At 39.3% G+C, this 14,838-nt stretch overlaps 1 long non-coding RNA gene across 1 annotated transcript; it reads left to right on the forward strand.

Annotated features, from left to right (window-relative positions):
- Positions 1 to 732: 732 nt before the first annotated feature.
- On the forward strand, positions 733 to 14,208 carry LOC104233640 (uncharacterized). The gene is made up of 2 exons (XR_712684.2): positions 733 to 1,636; positions 13,917 to 14,208. It is a non-coding gene; the product is annotated as an uncharacterized lncRNA (long non-coding RNA).
- The last annotated feature ends 630 nt before the right edge of the window (positions 14,209 to 14,838 follow it).

The following is a 14,838-nucleotide window of genomic DNA, read 5'->3' on the forward strand; positions in this document are numbered from 1 at the left end:
GACAACCATTGGTTAATTTAATCATTTACTTAAATCTTATTATTCTTCAGCATTATTGTCTTTGTTAAAATGTATAGGGGCATATATGTGACTTTACTCAATTTGATACGAATTAGATCCATTAATGTGTATGCATGTGTTTTTTTATATGATGTTTAAATGTGATTTTTTCATATTATGACAATCATTATTGATTATGATATTTATGATGCCAAACTATTTCAGTCAATTTGTCTTGGTTCTCAAAGAAATAAGTTATAGCTACACTCAATGTTGACCATATGTTCTTTGAACTCAAGAAGAGAGTAATCTTACAACTTAATACTTATTTTAGATCTTGTAATTCTGACAATAATTGTACTGATTGTTGGATTTGTTATACTTGTGGACCTATTGCAGTTTTGTATAGTTAAGCATGTGGATAATTTTAATTAGTGTCTAGTGGCAACAAAATCTACTACAGATTACACTTATGCATTATTTTATCATCATGTGATTTTATTATTTGTTTGTCTTTTTTTATTTTCTCAATTTTTTATACTTTATAAATGTAATAAAAAATGTCATGAATGACTTTCTGAATATTAATTGATTATGTTCCAAATATGATTCGTTTTGTTTTATAATAGTTGTAAACTCATCATATATTTTCTAAAATATTAATTAGGTTTATCACATATGCAACTTCTATATTTTGTTCCCTCTTCTTGTTCATCTTTTATATTCCTTTACCCTTCAACAATCTCTAATATACTATTTTCTTTTAAAAATTTATAATAAGATCTTTTTTCGGTTGTTCTGCTCTTGAAAGATATTTAGATTGGGCAAAAAAGAGAGAAATGAAAGTAAATCCTAACTCTTTTTTCTCTGTCGGCGCTCGTTTAGGTAATTTTGCTAACATACGCTGGTTATTGAAATGAGAGGGCGATTACAGTTGCGGAAGCGGGCGAACAAAATTCTTCTAACAAATCTCAAGCTATTGGAGGAATTGAAGGCGATATTTGGAAATGGGAAATCACCAATTGGGGGAATTTCCCATGGAGCTACAAAGAAGCAAACACCAGTGGACAAGGCTAGTCAATTGGGTAAACAGGGACTTGCGGACACGCCAAATAATGGGAAAGGGAAATACTCCAAGCACATGTAGCAAGGTTGACAATAGCGGTGGTACCTCCTGTAATGTAGTGGCTACATCTGGTTTTAAGACTATTGATATTCAAGAAAACCCTATTACACCAATGGAGCCTAGAAGCAATAAGGTGAATGGAAATGAGAACGCCGAGGCCCATAGGGTATAAAGAAAATTTGACCTACCTAGCAGGAATGGTAGTACACAAAACTGGGCCAATATTGTGACAGGGAACAAACGGCATCAAAAGGCATGTGCCTAAGGTATGTAGCTCCTATCATGGAGGAAGGGAAGCCAATTATTAAACTTGATGAGGAGGACATAGAAGAGGAAAACTAGAAGTGAAAATTGACTATTATCTTGTATGTCATTGGAGATTCCCCATCACTTGGAGCAGTGGAGAGGTTTCTCACAACGTATTGGAAGCTTTCAGGAAAGCCCCAGATATGCTATCACAACAATGACTACTTAGTCATTTGATTCAAGAGCATGGAGGAGCAGAATAAGGTACTATATTTAGTGGCAAATACAACTAACAATATGCCTGTTTTAATGAATGAGTGCTCTGCAGATTTTAATTTCTAAAATAAAATCCATAAAACTATTCAAATATGGGTCAAATTCCCAAACCTACCTCTAAGCTGTTGGGGAGGGAAGTCATTAAGCAAAATCAGCACTGGACTTGGTACTCCCTTATATTATGATGATTGTACTACAAATATTTCACACATATCATATGCTAGAGTGCTCATTAATATGGATGTCACAAGACCACTATCTAAATACATCACAGTGCAAGACCCTAAGGGTGGTATGTTTGAGCAGGAAGTGGTGTATCACTAGGAGCCTGAATATTGTGCTACATGCTTCCAAATAGGACATAACTGCAAGGCTGTGAATATGCATAAACAACCTATGCAACCTTTGAACCCAAAGCCAGTGCAAATGTGGAGAAGGAACGACTATTTTCTTGAAAATAGCTGATAAACAGGGGACTCAAGCACATAGGATAAGTGGTAATGCCCAAACAACTACTGGAAAAGAAAATAATGACAAAACTCAGGCTATTCCAATTGGAGAATAAACAAAAGGATGGACAATGGTGAGATCAAAATTACCCACCAAACTAGCTAAAAGTGAGGGCACCAAAAAAGGAATGGTTGAAACAAATAATGGTTTGATCTCACTGATAGGGATGGATAATGATCTACCAGCTCAAAGTCACCAAAGAGGAGTAAGCCAGAACCCGATAAACCAACAAGTCGAGCATAGTGAAAGAGTACAAAGTAGCCAAGGTGATGTGAATGACCAAAACCAATTCCCCTATTGCTAAGATGAAAGTCATCACTTAGAATGTGAGGGGAATGAACAAGCTGTATAAGAAAAAGGAGACGAGGGAATGTAATGAAGGACAGATGTTAACAAAATTGCACCTACATGGAAGTGGTTCTCAAATACTTTTCCAAACAACAGAGGAGGGATATGGCTACTATGGGACCCCAAGATTATTGTGGTCACAAAAGCTAAGTATCCATACTCAATACATCCAGATTGAAATTAGCTTTAAAAACTCTGCCTAAGCCTTTTATATCACAATTGTCTATGGTTTGCACACAGTACATGATAGGAAGGAATTATGGAGTAACCTCAGAGAAATAGAGACTAGATAACAAGAGCCTTGGCTGGTAATGGTATATTTCAATGCTATTCTTGAGGTTAAAAATAGAGTGCATGATAATATAGTCCAAGACCATGAAATAAGAGACTTCAGAGATATTGTGAAAGATATTGGTATGATTGAGCTGCAGGCAATAGGTAGACCTTTCACGTGAACTAACAACCATGTCTTCAGTAAAAATGACAGAGCCTTAGTTAATGTAGAGTAGATGAACTATATGCCTCCTACACCTATTCATGTATTAGATCCATACTTTTTGACTATTCTCCACTGAGTATTGAGCTTAGAAGGCAACACAAGAGAGCACTGAGACCATTCAGATTTTTAAAATGTCTAGCTGATCATCCTAACTTTGGGAAGATATTAGAAGAGAACCGGAAGACCACTAACAATGCACTACATTTGAAAAGAGTCTGGCTCAAGTTGAAAACCATCTAGCAAGCAATGAAAGTTTTAAACACAAAGGAGTTCACTAGGATAGATGATAAAATTAGAAGCATCAGAAATGACCTTCAGATACTACAACAACATATGCGAACATATGATCAGGATCCCCAGAATTTTGAAGTACAGAAAGATACTATACAAACAGAATTCTAGAGTATAGTGCCTCAAATTAGGGGACTCAAACTCAACTTACTTCTTTGGTAGCATCAAGAATAGGCGAGCTCAGAGCTAGATTAAATCACTTGTTACAACATGTAACATTATCCAGTCAGAAAAGGGGATAAATGAGGAGATCCTAGGTTTCTGTAATAACCTATTTGGGGATGCAAACTCCCCATTACCTGATATCTAACCAGATGTTATAAGGAAGGGGCTTATACTATCTAGAATACAACAGTTGCAACTTATCAAGCCATTCACTAGGGTAGAAGTTTGGCAGGCTCTACAGGGGATTGATGATCACAAAGCTCCAGGTATAGATGGCTTTAACTCAATGTTCTTCAAAAAGGCATAGATCACAATCGAACATGAGGTAACTAAATCTCTCTTGAGCATCTTTGACACCATGAAGCTATACCAACCAATAAACCCCACATCTATCACTCTAGTACCCAAAGTAAAAAACAACCTTCCTCAGTAAAGCAGTATAGACCAATCTCTTGCTGCTCCATTGTCACGACCCAAAATTCCTCCTTAGGAGTCGTAATGGTACCTAATCTCTAAACTATGTAAGTTGGTCACTCAACATCATTTGAAACATTTAAAACATGAAATAGCGAAAATAATGTTTAACATAAAAGCGGAAATAAGAGTAATACATGCCAATAAGACAAATTCTCAATATAATATCCCAGAACTAGGTGGTACTGAGTCACAAACTCTAACTGAAAATACGAGATCAATCTTAAAATACAAAACTGTCTGAAATACATAAATCATAGAAATAAAATAAGAGGGTGAATTTGAGGCCTGCAGTCAGATCATTCAGGAATATCTTGAAGTCTCTGGCGTGTGCAATGTCTCACTACCGATCAGCCCGGTCCGAGATACCTAGTTTGCACAAAAAGATGTGCAGAAGCATAGTATGAGTACACCACAATCTATACCCAAATACATATCAAGAATAACCTGAGTGGCGTAGTGAAGAGGTTCAAAATGGAGACTCTTAGAACAATTTGAAAATAATAATACCAACCCCGTCTCAACACAATCATAACAATAATGAGGACACCCCGAAATATCATATAATATCATCAAGATGCCACCCTTACTATGCCGCATGTGCACATAAAGTTATACTCTGTCCTTATTTCGCCGCATACGCATATAGACACCCTTATTATGCCACATATGTAGCTCGAGATATTGCCACCCTTATTTTGCCCCACGCGCACAACTATTGACAAAGAATTCGCACTGCAAAACCTCGTGCTGACACCCCCAATCAATCAACTCAATATGTCAAAAAGTGCCATGGTATCATAAAATATTAATGCCAAGTACCACAATATGACAACAATAATACCAAAATGTCATCAAAGTATAAGTTCACAACTGTACACGAGGACATAGCAAATAATCATAAAAGCAGAGGGATGTTCAATAGATAGAAGATGTCTATGGCTATGTCAATGAAATGAGCATGATAAATAGTCATGAAGTGATTTTACAAGTTTCAAATAAAGTTCATTATCACATTAAGGAATATTAACAACATATGATCTATTCTGGTCAAAGCCACACATAGTGCCCGTATACATGCTTGTCACAATATGTATACGTCACTTAACACATCATAGGAATCAACAAGTAGGGTTAGCACTTAAGGGGTATTTTCCCCACAAGGTAAGAAAGATACTTACCTCAAACAAGCTAAAGCACTCCTCTAACAAGACCTTCCCACGTGTATCAACCTCCGGACGACTCGAATCTAGCCAAAATAACTTAACATAGTCAATAAAAGCCATATGAATCAATTCCAAATGATAAAGCTAAGATTTTTAATTAAAATCACAAAGTCAACCCCGGGCTCGCACTTTGGAATCTGACCAAACTTGCAAATTCCGTACACTTATCCAAATACGATTCCAACCATACCAATTTTATTCAATTCTAACCACAAATCGACCCTCAAATCATCAAATTTCAATCTCCAACAAAATAGTCCAAAATCCCTAAATTTCACCTTAAATTCACATAAACTAGATATAATAATCAATGAGTAATTAATATCTACCATCAAAAGTAATTAAAGTTCACTTACCTTTTCAATTGCAGCAAAAAGTCTTCCAAAATCACCCTTAGCCGAGTTCTAAAACTCTTAAAATGAGGAAAACACTCAAACCTCGATTATAAGATCTGTCCTGCAAAATCGCATCTGCGGTCACTTAACTGCTTTTACGAAACAATGGCCCCATCTGTGGTTCCCTCCATGCGCCCAACCTTCCGCTTCTGCATATCATCCCTCGCATCTGCGAGTTTGCTATTGTGGAATACTTTCGCACCTGTGCAAGCGCTTCTGCGTACACCCGTCCGCATCTGTAGACTTCTTTTCCAAACTCACCCTTCGCTCCTATGATCAAACGGCCACACCTGCGGCTCACTATCTGCATCTGTGGTCCGATCTTTTCCCAGCCTTACTCCGATCTATGATCAGCAGGCCGCTTCTGCGGCCTCGCACCTGTGGACCATTCCTCGCAGGTGCAAACACACCATAACTCCAAAGCTTCAGAAGCTCCTCAAAGTTTAAAAATGATCCGCCAACAATCCGAAACACCCCCGAGGTCTCTGGGCCCCCAACCAAACATACCAAAAACTCCTAAAACACAATGCAAGATTACTCGAAGCCTCAAATTGCATCAAACAACATCAAAGCTGCGAATCGCACCTTAATTAAAGCCTAATGAACTATTGAACTTTCAACTTCCCAAAACTCATGTTGAACCATATCAAATCAACTCTGAATGACCTCAATTTTTGCATTCAAGTCCTAAATGACACAACATACCTATTCCAACTTTCTGAACCAAATTACAAACCCGTTATTATAAAGTCAACTCTCGGTAAAACCTATCAACCTTCCAAACATTCAACTTTCATAAAAAATCACCAAACCAACCTACGGACCTCAAAATGCAAATACGGGCATACACCTTATTCCAAAATTACCATACTAAGCTATTAGAATTGTCGAAACTTCACTCCGGATTCGTCTATACAAAAGTCAAACTCCGATTAGCTTTTTCAACCTAAACTACCAACCTTAGGACTAAGTGTCCCAATTCACTCCAAAATTTTCCCGAAACCAAACCAACTACCATGGCAAGTCATGAAACCTCAAATATACATAAGTAAGGCATCAAATAAGGGAAACTGGGATAAAGAACTTAAAATGACTGGCCAGATCGTTACATTCTCCCCCTCTTAAGCAAACGTCCGTCCTCGAACGTGTCTAGAATCGTTGAATGGTTGACCCCTCCAATGCACCTTCACAGAAGCTATGCTCTTCAACCTCCACTTGTGAACCTGCCAGTCCAAAATGGCCAGTGGCTCCACAACATAGGTCAAATCCCCATCTGGTTGTACCTTGATAAAGTCCAAAATATATGATAGATCACCATAATACTTCCGAAGCATCGAAACATTAAATAGAGGGTGAACACCCGATAGACTAGGTGGCAAGACAAGTATGTAGGGTACCTCTCCAACCCTATCAAACACCTCAAAAGAACCTATATACCTGGGGCTCATCTTCCCCTTCTTCCCGAATCTCATCACACCCTTCATGGGTGAAATTCTGAGTAGAACCTTATCACCCATCATGTTTGCAACATCATGAATCTTCCTGTCAGCATAACTCTTTTGCCTGAACTATGTTATATGAAGCCGCTTGTGAATTAACTTCACCTTCTCCAAGGGATAACGGACAAAATCAGTGTCCAACAATCTATCCTCCCCAGACTCTAACCAACCAACCGGAGAACGACATATCCTCCTATATACGACCTCATAAAGAGCCATTTGAATACTTGACTGAAAGCTATTTTGTAGGCGAACTGTGCTAACGGAAGAAATTGATCCCATAAACCTCCAAAATCAATGACACAAGAAGATAATTTCTTCCAACATCTTAATGGTACACTTGAACTGCCCCTCCGTCTAGGAATGAAATATTGTACTCAGCTTGACTTGTGTGCCCAACTCTCGCTGCACCGCACTCTAAAACTACAATGTGAACTGTGTGCCCTGATCTGAGATAATAGACATAGGCATACTATGAAGGCGAACAATCTCATAAATGTAAATTCGAGCCAACTGCTCCAAAGAGTAGGTAGTCACGATTGGAATGAACTATGCATACTTGGTCAGTTTATCCACAATAACCTATACTGCATTAAATTTCTTCAAGGTCCATGGAAGTCCAACTACAAAATTCATGGTGATACACTGCCACTTCTATTCTAGAATATCAAGTCTCTGAAGCAAACTACCGGGTCTATGATGGCCGTACTTCACTTGCTGACAATTCAAACACAAAACAATATACTCAACAATATTCTTCTTCATCCCCCACCACCAATAGTGCTGCCTCAAATTCTGATACATCTTTGCAGCACCTAGATGAATGGAATACTATGAAATATGGGCCTCCTAAAAAATCAACTAACGTAACCCATCTATATTTGGAATACAGATTTGACCCTGCATCCTCAATACCCCATCATCTCCAATAGTAACCTCCTTAGTATCACCGTGCTACATCATGTCCTTCAGGAAAAACAAAAGGGGATCATCATACTGGCATGCCTTAATGCGCTCAAACAAAGAAGACCACGATACAACACAAGCAAGAACTCTGGTGGTCTTCGATATGTCCAACCTCGTGAACCCATTGGGAAACGACTGAACATCCAATGCTAATAGTCTCTCTCTAACTAGAATATAAGTAAGGCTCCCCATATTCTTGACCTTCCTAGTTAAGGCATCGGTCACCACATTGGCCTTTCTCGGGTGATAAAGAAACGTAATATCATAGTCCTTTAGTAGTTCTAACCACCTCCATTGTCTCAAGTTCAAATCCTTTTGCTTGCATAAGTGCCGGAGGCTCCTATGATTAGTGAATACCTCACATGACACACTGTAAAGATAATGCCTCTAAATCTTCAACGCATGAAAAATGGTTGCTAACTCCAAATCATGAACATGGTAGTTCTTCTCGTGGGGATTCAATTGACGCAGAGTATAAACAATAACTCTAACCTCCTGTATCAACACATGTCCAATGCCAATTCGAGAAGCATCACAATAGACCATATAAGAACCCGATCCTGAAGGTAAAACTAGAACTGGAGTTATAGTCAAAGCAGTTTTGAGCTTCTGAAAGCTCTCCTCACACTCATTAGACCACATGAATAAGGCACCATTCTGGGTAATCTAGTCAAAGGGGCTGCGATGGATAAAAAACCCTCAACAAAACGGCGATAATACCCGGCCAAGTCTAGAAAACTCTGGATCTCGATAGCATAAGACGGCCCGGTTCAACTCTAAACTACCTCCACCTTCTTTGGATCCACCTTAATCCCCTCACTAGATACCACTTAGCCCAAAAATGTCACATAATCAAGCCAAAGTTCACACTTGGAGAATTTAGCATACAACTTCTTCTCCCTGAAAGTATGGAGGACGATCCGCATGTGCTTCACATGATCCTCCTAGCTGCATAAATACACTAATATATCATCAATGAATACCACGAAAGAATTAATATATGGCTAGAACACGTTGTTCATCAAGTGCATAAAAGCTGCTAGGGCATTGGTCAGCCTAAAAGATAACACCAGAAACTTATAGTGACCATAACGGGTCCTGAAAGCCGTCTTCAAAATATCTGAATCCTGAATCTTCAACTGATGATAGCCTGATCTCAAATTAATCTTCGATAACACTCTAGGACCCTGAAGCTAATAAAACAAGTCATCAATATGCGACAGTGGGTATTTGTTCTTAATAGTAACCTTGTTCAGTTGTCTATAGTCAATACACATCCTCATAGTACCATCCTTCTTCTTCACAAATAGAACCGGTGCACCCTTAGGTGACACACTAGGACTGATGAAGTCCTTATCAAGTAGCTCCTGCAACCGTTCCTTCAACTCTATATGTGCCATCGATATGGTGAAATAAAAATGGGCTGAGTGCCTGATACCAGGTTAATACCAAAATCGATATCCCTATCGAGCGATATGCCTGGTAGGTATACTAGAAATACATTGGGAAAATCTCTCACTACTGAACTAACTCAATGGTAGGAGCATCATCACTACATCCCTGGTAAAGGCTAAATATGATAAGTACCTCTTCTCAACCATCCGTTGTTCCTTTAGGAAAGACACCACCCTACTAGAAACATAATCTAACATACCTCTCTACTCCAAACTTGGTAGCCCTGGCATAGCCAATGTCACGGTCTTGGCATGACAATCCAAAATAGCATGATAGGGAGACAATCAATCCATGCCCAAGATCACATCAAAGTCCACAATATTGAGTAATAGGATGTCAACTCTAGTCTCATAACTCCCGATAGTGACCAAATACAATCGATAGATATAGTCTACCACAAGAGAATTCCCAATAGGTGTAGACACATAAATTGGGGTATTCAAATAATCCGAGATATATCCAAATATGAAGCAAAGTAAGATGGCACATACGAATACGTGGAACCCAAATCAAATAAAACTATTGCATCCATAAATAAAACTAATGCATCCATATGATAGACCAGAATGATACCTGTAATGATAGCATATAATGCAACAGCCTTAGTCCTACCTGGAAAAGCATAACAATGGGCCTGGCCTCCCCCTCAAGGACGACCTCTACCCGCCTGTCCTCCACCCCTGGATGACCATGTAGGTGGAGTAGAATTTGGAGCAGAAACCATGGATTGTGTACCCTGTTGAGGTCCACCCCTCCTAATTCTAGGGCAATCCCTCATAATGTGCCTAGTATCATCACACTCGAAATAACTTCTTGACGAGCGGGGCTGCTGGAAGTTAGTTTAACCCGATCAGCTAGAATAACTGTTGTAAGCACCTAGTGTAGGAGGTGAACTAAAATATGATTGTGCAACATGAGTACCCAGATGTCTTCGAATAGTTGGGGTAGTACGAGTGGCCTAAAGTGTAGACTGAACTGATCAACTGATAAAGCCTCTCTAGAACCACAAGGCCTCTTGGCCTCCCTATCCTCTCTCTCCTGTCCATGCATACGCTCTAAACTCCTAGCATTCTCCATAACCTGCTAGAATGGAGTATCAGTCTCCAGCTCCTGTGCCGTCCCAAATCTTAGAACATAACTGATCCCCTCGATAAATATGTGGGCTCTCTCTCTAATAGTGGAAACCAAAGTAGGTTCATGATGTGACAACTCATTGAACCTCATAGGGTACTCAGACACGGTCATAGTCCCTTGGTGTAACTAATCCAACTCTATTCTATGCACCACACATCCTTGAGGGTATGTGGAACAAACTCCCTCAAAAATAGATCTGAGTCCAAGTAAGTGGCGGTGCACCAACTGGTCTACTCTCCTCATAAGACTGCCACCAAATATATGCTGACCCCGTCACTGGAAAGTAGTAATATCAACCTCGATTACCTCAACTATACCCATAGTGCGCAAAATATGGTGGCACTGATCCAGAAAACCCTATGCATCCTCAGAAATTGCACCGCTGAAGGTGGAAGGAAAATACTTCATGAACATCTCAAGACTCTGCTCCTCCTCCTTTGATGCCACCCGCCTGACCTCATGCTGAACCGCAAGCACATGTTGTACCAACATAGCACTCGGAGCTTGATCAATATGATCCCGCTGCTCTAGAGCACGAGCAGCGGGAGTTTGAGCTCCTCCCCCAGCCTGAGAAGTTGTTGGTGTAATTGGGATCAATCCCGCCTAAGCCATGGTACCAAACATTCTCAAGAACTATGCTAAAGTCTCCGGGAGTCCAGGGATAGTAACAGGCACCTCGGGGGCCTATCCCTCAACTGGAGCTACTGGTGGCTCCTCAGTCTCTGCTCTGGTAGGTGCTCTAGTGGTAAACGTGCCTCTCTTCAGCTTTTACCTCAGCCCCGACCTCTCACAACTAAAGCCGGGGGCACGAGTGTCTGCTCATCTAATTCAGTAGTACATGTCCTCACTATCTGTGAGAGAATAGAAAGACAAAAGCTCAGGCTCATAAATCAATAAATTCGAACGAAAAGGAATGAAAGAAGTAAAAGTTCCTAACAATTCCATAGCCTCTCGAAGATCTACTAAACCTGCTTGTGACTCGTAAAACTTATGAACCTAGAGCTCTGATACCAACTTGTCATGACCCAAAATCCCTCATTAGGAGTTGGGATAGCACCTAGTCTCTAAACCATGTAAGTCGGTCACTCAACATCATTCAAAAATAATTAAAGTTTAACATAAAAATGAAAATAAGAATAGTATAGGCCAAAACGAAAAATACTCAATATAATATCCCAAAACTAGGTAGTACAGAGTCACAAGCTCTAAATGAATACACGAGATCAATCTTAAAATACATAAGTGTTTAAAAATACATAAACCGTAGAAATAAAACAAGAGGGTGACTCTGAGGCCTGCAGTCGGATCATGCAAGGATACCTTGAAGTCTCCCGTGCGTGCAATATCTCACTGCTGATCAGTCCGGTCTGAGGTACCTGGGTCTTAACAAAACGATATGTAAAAGCGTAGCATGAGTACATTACAATCCGTATTCAGTAAGTATCAAGACTGACCTCGATGAAGTAGTGACAATGTTCAAGTCATGAGATACTCACTAGAAAAATAACATGTGCAATGAATATATCGAAGAAAAACTAACAATGGAATGTAACTGAGGCAATAATCACAGCTACTTTAGAACATATATCAACAACAATGTGTAGTAAATCCCATCTTTAATTGCAAAACATCAAATAGAGGTAAGACATATGATGAAATGTTAAATACATCCATTTATTTAATGTAACTCCAAATAGAGACTCAGAATAATTTGGAAATAAGAATAACAACCCCATCTCAACACAATCACAACAACAATGAGGACATCCCGAAATATCACATGACATCATCAAAGTGCCACCCTTATTACACCGCATGTGCACACAAAGTGATACTCCGCCCTTATTTTGCCACATGCACATATAGCTACCCTTATTATTCCACATGTGCAACCCGAGATAATTCCACCCTTATTTTGCCTCATGCGCACAACCATAGACAAAGAATTCACACAACAAAACGTCGCACTGACACCCTCAAACAATCAACTCAACATGTCCAAAAATGCCATGGTTCCACAAAAAAATAATTCCAAGTTCCACAATATCACAACAATAATACCAAAATATCATCAAAGTATAAGTTCACAACTTTCAACAACTGTGCACGAGGACATAATAGATAATCATAGAATTGGAGGGATGTTCAATAGATAAATCATTTCAATGGCTATGTCATGAAGTGATTTTACAAGTTTCAAATAAAGTTCATTATCACATTAAGGCTTATTAATAACATGCGGTCTATTCTGGTCAAAGCCATACATAGTGGCTATTTACACACTCATCACAGCATGTATACATCACTTAACATATCATAGGAATCAACAATTAGGGTTAGCACTTAAGGGATAATTCCCTCACACAAGGTTAGGGAAGATACATACCTCTAACAAGCTAAGTCACTCCTTTAACAAGCCCTTCCCACGTGTATCAACCTCTAAACGACTTGAGTCTTGCCAAAATTACTTAATATAGTCAATAAAAGCCATAGGAACTAATTCCAAATGATAAAGCTAAAAAAATAAAAAATTATTGAGTTTGGTTCGAGGTAAGTGGCTTGTCTAACCTTGTGTAGGGAACGCCTCTTAGGATTTGGTACTGTTTGGTATATGAGCGTCGTGTACGTGAGGTGACGAGTACGTACACATGCTATTTGTTGTAAACCCCCATTTTTCACGAAGTCATAACCTGTTTTCTCCTTATTTGAACTACCCTAGCATATGTACTATCCTGTTTAGATTAGAAAACCATGCCTACGTGTTTTAACTGCCTATTTGAACTCTGTGCAGCATGTTTAGTGAAATTATCTGCTTTCTTTGATTTGAACTTAGTCTAAACTGTAGGTTTCCTTGCTGTGATTGTTGTTATATTGGTTGAGCTGCATATTTACTTTGGGACTATGGAATGGTATTTCGGGAGATCCCCCTGTACTGCATATTTACTTTGGGACTACGAAACGGTATTCTGGGAGATCCCCCAGCACTTCATATTTACTTTGGGACTACGGAATGGTATTCCAGGAGATCCCCCTGCATATTTACGTTTGAGACTACGGGACAGTATCCCGGGAGATCCCCTATTGTTATCACCGTGTTCTGAACTGTTGTTTTTCATTGATTCTATTCCAGTTAGATTTCTGTATTTACTTTTACTTTTATACTTCAGTCTATCTTATTTCATTATATTTATACTAGTATGGCCCTGACCTGATCTCGTCATTACTCGACCGAGGCTAGACTTGGCACTTACTGGGTACCTTTGTGGTGTACTCATGCCCTTTCCTGCACATGTTTTTTGTGTGCAGATCCAAGTTCATCGTACCAGTCTCATCACTAGTTGCAGTTGTTGCTGCTTGTTGGAGACTTCAAGGTACATCTGCCCGCGCCACAGATCCTCGGAGTCCCCCTTTATCCCTCTATGTTCATTTCTCTTTCTTTCTGTAGGGATGATGTATAGAACAGTTAAAACTTCTTAGTAGCTTATGACTTGCGAGTTTCCGGGTTTTGGGTATTGTTCGGTACATTTCTGAAGTGATAATTGTATATGCTGAGTGGCATTCAATTTATTATTAGATAATTGTTACTGTTAAAAGTTAATGTTCATGCTTTTGTTTCATTTCTGGAATGTGTTAGGCTTACCTAGTCGTAGAGACTAGGTGCCATCACGACAGTTCACTGAGGGAGAAATTGGGTCGTGACAGAGTAGTGAATGAGATGCCAACGAATGATCGAATCATACCAAATGCACAATCGTTGTCTGGGTTCAATAATTCAAGTGTTGTCATGAAAAGAGAAATCATGTTGGCAACATTCGCAGAAAGTGTCATCAAAACACTAAATTCCAAGTCGTGGATACATACATGGCCTATAACATAATTTTAGGAAGGTCGTGGTTCCACGATATGGATACGGTCCCATCAACGTTGCATCAGGTGATTAAATTCGCATCACAGTGGGGAATCATCAAATCAGGGGAGATCAACAGGCATCGCAAGATATCAACTCAATTGCGATTGGGAATGCAACATTCGAGGATGGAGGTACGAAATAGCAATTACATAATTCAATTGAGGATAATTCAGTGCCCACCTCAACTAGAAGTCCAAGAAATGAAGCTGATATAGATTCAAGGCTTGATATGATTCAAGAGACAGAGGAAAATGAGAATATCAAAACAACCATGGAGGAGATCAAAGCTGTTATATTATTCGTCCATTGGCTTGACAG

Source organism: Nicotiana sylvestris, chromosome 5 (assembly GCF_000393655.2).
Source record: "Nicotiana sylvestris chromosome 5, ASM39365v2, whole genome shotgun sequence".
Taxonomy (NCBI): domain Eukaryota; kingdom Viridiplantae; phylum Streptophyta; class Magnoliopsida; order Solanales; family Solanaceae; genus Nicotiana; species Nicotiana sylvestris.